General features: G+C 36.6%; 1 long non-coding RNA gene across 2 annotated transcripts; it reads left to right on the forward strand.

The window, feature by feature from the left end:
* Positions 1–1,789: 1,789 nt before the first annotated feature.
* LOC113284249 lies at positions 1,790–6,328 on the forward strand. Of its 2 annotated transcripts, none has more exons than XR_003328054.1 (4): positions 1,790–2,856; positions 3,052–4,607; positions 4,697–4,992; positions 5,813–6,328. It is a non-coding gene; the product is annotated as an uncharacterized LOC113284249 (long non-coding RNA). The 2 variants fall into 2 exon arrangements; XR_003328053.1 differs by having other exon boundaries at positions 3,111–4,607.
* The last annotated feature ends 292 nt before the right edge of the window (positions 6,329–6,620 follow it).

The raw sequence follows: 6,620 nt of genomic DNA on the forward strand, positions 1-6,620 counted from the left end.
GAAACCTACTGGGGAACATCAGAAATATTGTTCAGGTATTCAAGGACTGTGAAGCTCAAAATCGAATTTCCAAATCCACAAGGAGAAACCTACTGGGAAACACAAATTTCATACTAACTCATAGATCCCAGGGAAATGAACACAAAATAAGAATTGCTTTTACAAGCACATGTATCCGGCAGTGTTTGAACTCAGTTGTGGATGGATTCCAGATACATATATCACTCTTATTAAGTTCTAAACAGACCAAACCATTACAAGAGCTAATAATTTCAAGTCAACTAATGGATTTTGATACTCGAATGGATAATCAATTCCAACAGCTTCATAATCAGACAATAATAAAGAGTTACTTCTACTAGCTATGGAATTCATTGATATTTAACCAAGAGACTGAAGTTATATAGAATGATTGAGATGCATTTGAGTGAAGTTTGGGCTTTGTGATAAACTGCACATGCTTTTGCTAACAAATCTGAATCTTGAGATAGCTTTCTCCGGAGTATATCCAGTAGGTAAAATGATCGCTTGTTAACCAAATTTGAATGGCTCATTTTTGTGTGTGTTTCTTTTCCATAATTCTACTGGATTTCATACTAGTACTAGTAGGAGTTTTATCTTGCTTATGTTGCAGTGAGTATATAATGTCAGCCAGGTACTACTATTTGAATTATGTTTTGGCCAGTTTAAGAAATCTTTTTCCTAATCGTTTTTACTTCGCTCTCTTTGGCATGGGTAATAAATAGTGAGTGAATCACCACTAGGCAAAGACAGAACCCTCCATAACAGTTACAGCTTTGTGCTCCAATATGGCGCACCAAGGCACAGTGTGCACTCCCACTAACAGGATCCTGAATGATTGCATGCCATAAGCCAGTAAACAAGACTACAAGAGCGAGGAATAAAATGATTAGTCGGTAGCTTAAGGTTTGGACAGAAGAAGCTAGAAAATAAAACCGAATTCAGACCCATGGGGATGGAACACTTCCAGTTATGATGACTCCTTGAGTTGATGTGTATGCCTCCTCTGACCAACCAATACCTCCATGTCTTGTAACTTTATATTAACTACATTGACAACCGTAGATGAAATGAAAGAAGCCATTAAATCTTGCACTTCCATTCATCCCTAACCACTTTTGATGCATTTTCTACCTAACCATCACACACTGTTCATGTGATCCAACAAACTTGTCTTTTTTCCTTTGATCAACCAGCTGTAGGAGGTCGAGACCATGGAAGTTGTACATACTTATAAACTTGTCAAGTAATCTTTGTTGGGTCTCATTTTGAAAATAACAAGTAACATTTGAGTGAACCTAACCTAATTGTTGTTGACAATATAGTCCTACTAGTGAGCGATATATGTAGGTTACTGTCTTTGTATCATCTATGGATCCAACTTTATGGTAGTGCTTTTTTCCTTCCTAATTATTGTTCACTCTGCGTGTTTTTAGTGACTTGAACTTGTTTCATTTCGTTTATTGGAATCAAAATAAGCAATTGCAGAAAATGTACATGTACACTTAGGACTGTGCTTGGTTAGGGTTAGTAGCCAGCACGGTGGAACAGTACATGTGCACTTAGGACTGTGCTTGGGTTTCAAACGTTGTAGCTTAAGTGAACTCAAATGTCCTACATCATCGATGTAAAAATAAGTAAAGCTAAAGTCCTTTTATTCGAGGTCACGAGCACGGTGGAACAGGCTAACCCTTCGTGCCACATCCAGATCCTGTACATGTACACTTAGGACTGTGCTTGGGTTTCAAATGTTCTAGCTTAAGTGAACTCAAAGCTAAAGTCCCTTTTCTAGATTTCTCGGGGACCATAAGAAAAAGAAAAATTCCCACCTTTTGTTTCCTTCAAGTAACCGTTTCTTCTTTCTTTCAATGGGAGAGTTGTTTGTTTATCGATTTTTAAGTCCTTTCAGTCAAAGGGTTCTTCTTACATTGCAAGAGAAGAAAATTCCTCTTTCTAACAAAAACCCAAATGGTATGATGTATTCTAAATGTTTGCGGTTTGAACTGAACTAAAACTGAAATAAGGGTGTGTAATGTACCAATTGTTGATTATGTTTTTGGTGATTAATCCAAATGGGTACCAGTAGTCAAATTTTATGGTAAATAAAATGGGTACCTGATTCTGATGTTATTACTCAAATTCTTTGAGAAGAATTACCCAAAACCATCTCTTGTTATTCCGCCTCAATACGCCTCACTGTAATCTCTCTGATGTTCATTTAATAGCTTAGTCTGTATGTTTTGATTATGAATTGTTGATCAGCCCCATTGTTACTTGAAAATGGAATTATGATTTTCGTGATTCTCATTGTATGTATCCTGCATATTCAGAACTATTCATTTGTCTTGATCAGAAGAACTATTCATTTGTCATGTAAGTCATTTACATGGACTAAATTCTGGAATCTGCCATGAAGGATTAATGTATGTTTGGTTGTTATCTCATTGTCATGAACTTATCAGAAACCTTCTTAGTCAGTTGTTGTGTCTTGGTTTAAGTTAGTGGAAGCATCAAACTAAGCAGTTGTTTTCTATAGCAAATGCTGTTCACATGTGCATATTGCCGATGGAGAATATAAAAATGCAATTGAAAGTGGTAGTCGAAATGAATCACCTCATTGTTCAGAAACTATCCATGCCAAACCTGATGGTAAGTGAATCACCTCATTTTTCTTGTGGTCAAAGGAGTTCAGTAAAAATAGTCATTATTCAGAAACTTGTTACCTGGATCTGCAAGCTTTCTCAAATGTTGGGAGAGTTCTATTTATCTTGTTAATGTCCATAAGCATGAAATTCACAATGGGCAGCTGAGCTTTAGGGGAAACGTGTACTTGAGGTAAGTTCAGTTAATAGGTGCTTATACGTTAGTCATTTTCTGGCAGGTTTATGATTATTGATTAGCTCCAGTAACAGTACTTCCATCACCTAGGACCAATAGGTGTTTTGATGTTGCTTAGAATTTGATTTATGAATACAGATATGGTGAAATTATTACATTTGTAAATGAATGACCCCTGTTTAAATTCATCAGTTTCTCAACTAGGTGTCGTGTACTGTGGAAATGATCTACCTGTATGTTGACTGTTACAGCACAATTGCGGCTACGGACTATCGGGGATCTTAGCTTCCTTAAAGGGAGTTTCAGAGGTGCGTTTTCAGGATCCGAATGCGGAAACAGTAAGATGTTCAACCATACATGAGTGTGCTTGCAATCTCATCCTTTATTTTCTTGCAAATCTAATTACAGGCTACCATAATCTAATTTCAATGGGCTTGATGTACACTGTAGTGATTTATTTTGTATATACTTGGGGGTTGAATTTATCAATCAGGCACCAGTTTCTGTGATAACTAACATTATTTATGTTTCCATTCCGTCATTAACTACACCCAACCTAATTGTTGCTACTTTTCCACCTCCGTGGGAAGGACAGTGAGCCAGTTACCTTGCAGGCTACAACCAGGATTCAGACCAATGATTCTGTTGTTGAGTAGGATTTTGACATCTTGAGTTTGCACTTAAAGTGTGGTTAGTCGCACACTTAATGCCTACTTCCACAGCTGCATCAATTTTCCATTTGTTTTATTCTGATCCAGTTAGATCTCAAGGTGCATCTTTTCAGTCTGATGATAACAATGGCATTGAAATATATTTAAGCTTTATTCAGTACCCAACACTAGCTCAGTTGCATTAACTCCGTAAACAGTCATTACTACTAATAGTCTAAAATGGTTATTGATGTCTCATTCTTTGTTTCTCACTAGCATTTTTAATTTCCCCATACTTGGCATCTTGAGAGATCCTAGTGAATATTGCTCAGTTAATGCTTTGCTCGTTTTTTGTCAACTGACAGCTCTCATGTGAAATATCTTTTGTAGCTCTCCGAAGAGATACAGAACAACAGCTTTTCACTATTTTAGAACCTTAGGTCATCAATGGCTTGCATATAAAACCTCTGGTACATCTGGTAAAGTATCCTTAACTCACAGTGTCATCAGCTGGACATGCTTTGCTTGCTTTCATACATGGTCAGCTTCCAGGGGAAAAAGCTTTTGAAGCTGTCGGAGGAGATACCCAATAATAGCCTTTCCCTGTTTTAAACCCATAAGTCATTTTGGCATATATAGCCTCTGGTGCTTCTGGTCACTGTAGTAATACTGTCATTTCTTGATGTTGTCAAAGAATAATAGGGTCTCTAGGGATGAAGATTCTGATGTTGACTATTTCCTAAGAAGTGAAGCAAGTCTGTGTTTGATAATCTCCCTGCTAGGATTCAATTGGCTTTACATGATCTAAATCAAGTTCAAATTGAGTTTGACAATGACCCATCTTATTTTTCTAGAAAAAATTCTAGTGTTTTATGTTTTAACTGCTATGACCAAGACAATGCAGCTGGTATACAGGTCAATGTAACCTTTCCCAGCAACTCCAACCATGATATGTAAAAATGTACAAAACCAGTAGTAACTCTACCGTGTACATTGTTTCTTCCTATGCCGGTAAAAGAGAGATGTCCAGTAGCGGATCGGTAATGAAGCAACTCCAACAATGCTGAATTCCCTCATCTACAAACTCCCATAGTACAGGTATGTTTTTTTCGGATTTCACGTCTGAATTCACTTCTTGGACTTCATAATTTGTGTTCTCACTTTTATCTCCCTCCTGGTCTCAACAGATTAAGGACGACCGGAATCAGTAAAAAAGATTTTAAGCTTACACACCACTGGATGGTAGTGTAGGGGATTACAAACCAAAACCTCCAAGGAACAGGTCCAAGGAAAGACGGATTTTTTTTCCTTTGACATAAAAGCGGTGAAAGCCCAATTCATGATAAAAGCGGTGAAAGCCCAATTATCAGCTTTAACATATTTTATCTTCTTCTTCGGCTCATCAAAAAGAAATGGAAAACCACGGTGTAACCGGACCGGAGTACTGTTGGTACTATCTCAATTCTCAAAATTCATAATCATGGTAAGTTTTAGTTTTCATTTACAAGACGAAAAAGACATGAAAGCGTTATATATGGATTCTAGACCATGGTTAGTCACTGATATGAACATTACGGAGTTATTATTTTAACCGAGGTGTCCAAATTCTCCGCCTTCTAAGATTTGGTTTAGTCTTTGATCAATTTTGTAAATATGTGTCAAGGCCAAGGAATGAAAGGGGTGAAGTTCTTGGATAGATTAACCATAACCAGAACCCGAACCCTCGAAAACTTCTTCCTTTTCCTTCTACACCGGTTTAGGGAAAAACTTTTGCTCTAGCAGCACCACGGCCAAGCATTTGGGATTTCATGACATCACTTAACCCATGATTTAACTACAACAGTACAACTATCTTTAAAAAAAATTAACTATCAAAGGTGAAGATCCTCGGAAAATTTAAAACCGGCGATACCGGTTTTGGTCAAGAACCGGTGATGATCAGTACCTAACTGAAATCAAAGAAAAAAAATATATTCCGAGATAACCCATTAACCTAAAACTTGGTAGTTTTCTCGTGAACTTTTAATTTGGTTGATCGAAATTTAAAATCAATAATACAGTGATGAATTTGTTTTTATCCTAACTAGGCACAATTTGTTTTAAAATCAATATACATTGTCCTATCTCAATAGTATCGGTTCCTGATTGCAGTAATCAGAACAAAACAATCAGCAGTATAGTAAAACTCACAAAGATAATATGGTCTCTACCTGCTATTAATACCTATAAAATAAACTGTGATGCCTCTTGGATATCTGAATTAGCTAACTCTGGTTTTGGTTTCATCTTACGCAACTGGACAGGGACATTCAAAGCAGCAACAATGGGATGCAACATGACCTTCTCATCAGAAGAGGCAGAAGCTCTAGCTCTCCTCAATACAACTCAATGGGCAGTCACAAACAACATACAACAATTGTGATTGAATGAGACAACCAGGCAACAATCAAGTATCTTCAAGGCAGAGAATCAACAGTCCAATGGCAATGTATAACCATCTTAGATGAAGTTAAATTATTAGCTAAGAATTTAGTCTCTTTTCTAGGTTTTCAGTATGTAGATATGAGAGCTAACAAGGTGGCAGACTTGTTAGCAAAGAAGGGAAGAAGTTCTGATAATACAACTTCCTGGAATGAAGAACCTCCTAGCCTTTTAATTCCTTCAATTGCTTTTGACACTGTCAAAGCATATGAATCCTGTAACTTAAACAACATTCTCCCTATAACTGCTATTACTGATGTTAATCTTAGAAATTCAGCCATTAGAAGAGTCATTCCTCATGAAATGGTCTCTGAAGAGTCTGAATACGCAGATTAACGGATGCCTTTCAATATAAGTCTTATTTTCAAAAATAAAATAAAAATAGTATCAGTTCCTTTGGATTTCTTTATAAAAGTCAAACTCAAATATCGCCTTTGTCTCATTAACCAGATCAACACTTTTCAATTATTTTAGGTGCCTCAATATTATTATTTCTTTATAAAAAATACATAACATTCTTAATCTGCCATCGTTTTGGATTATGGGAACGAATATCTTCATTCGCGTCATCACTTCTGATAACTGAAAAATATTGTAGTGGGAACGAGTGAGCACATCATCCCAAAGGGT

The sequence above is a fragment of the Papaver somniferum genome, chromosome 5, assembly GCF_003573695.1.
Source record: "Papaver somniferum cultivar HN1 chromosome 5, ASM357369v1, whole genome shotgun sequence".
NCBI lineage: Eukaryota > Viridiplantae > Streptophyta > Magnoliopsida > Ranunculales > Papaveraceae > Papaver > Papaver somniferum.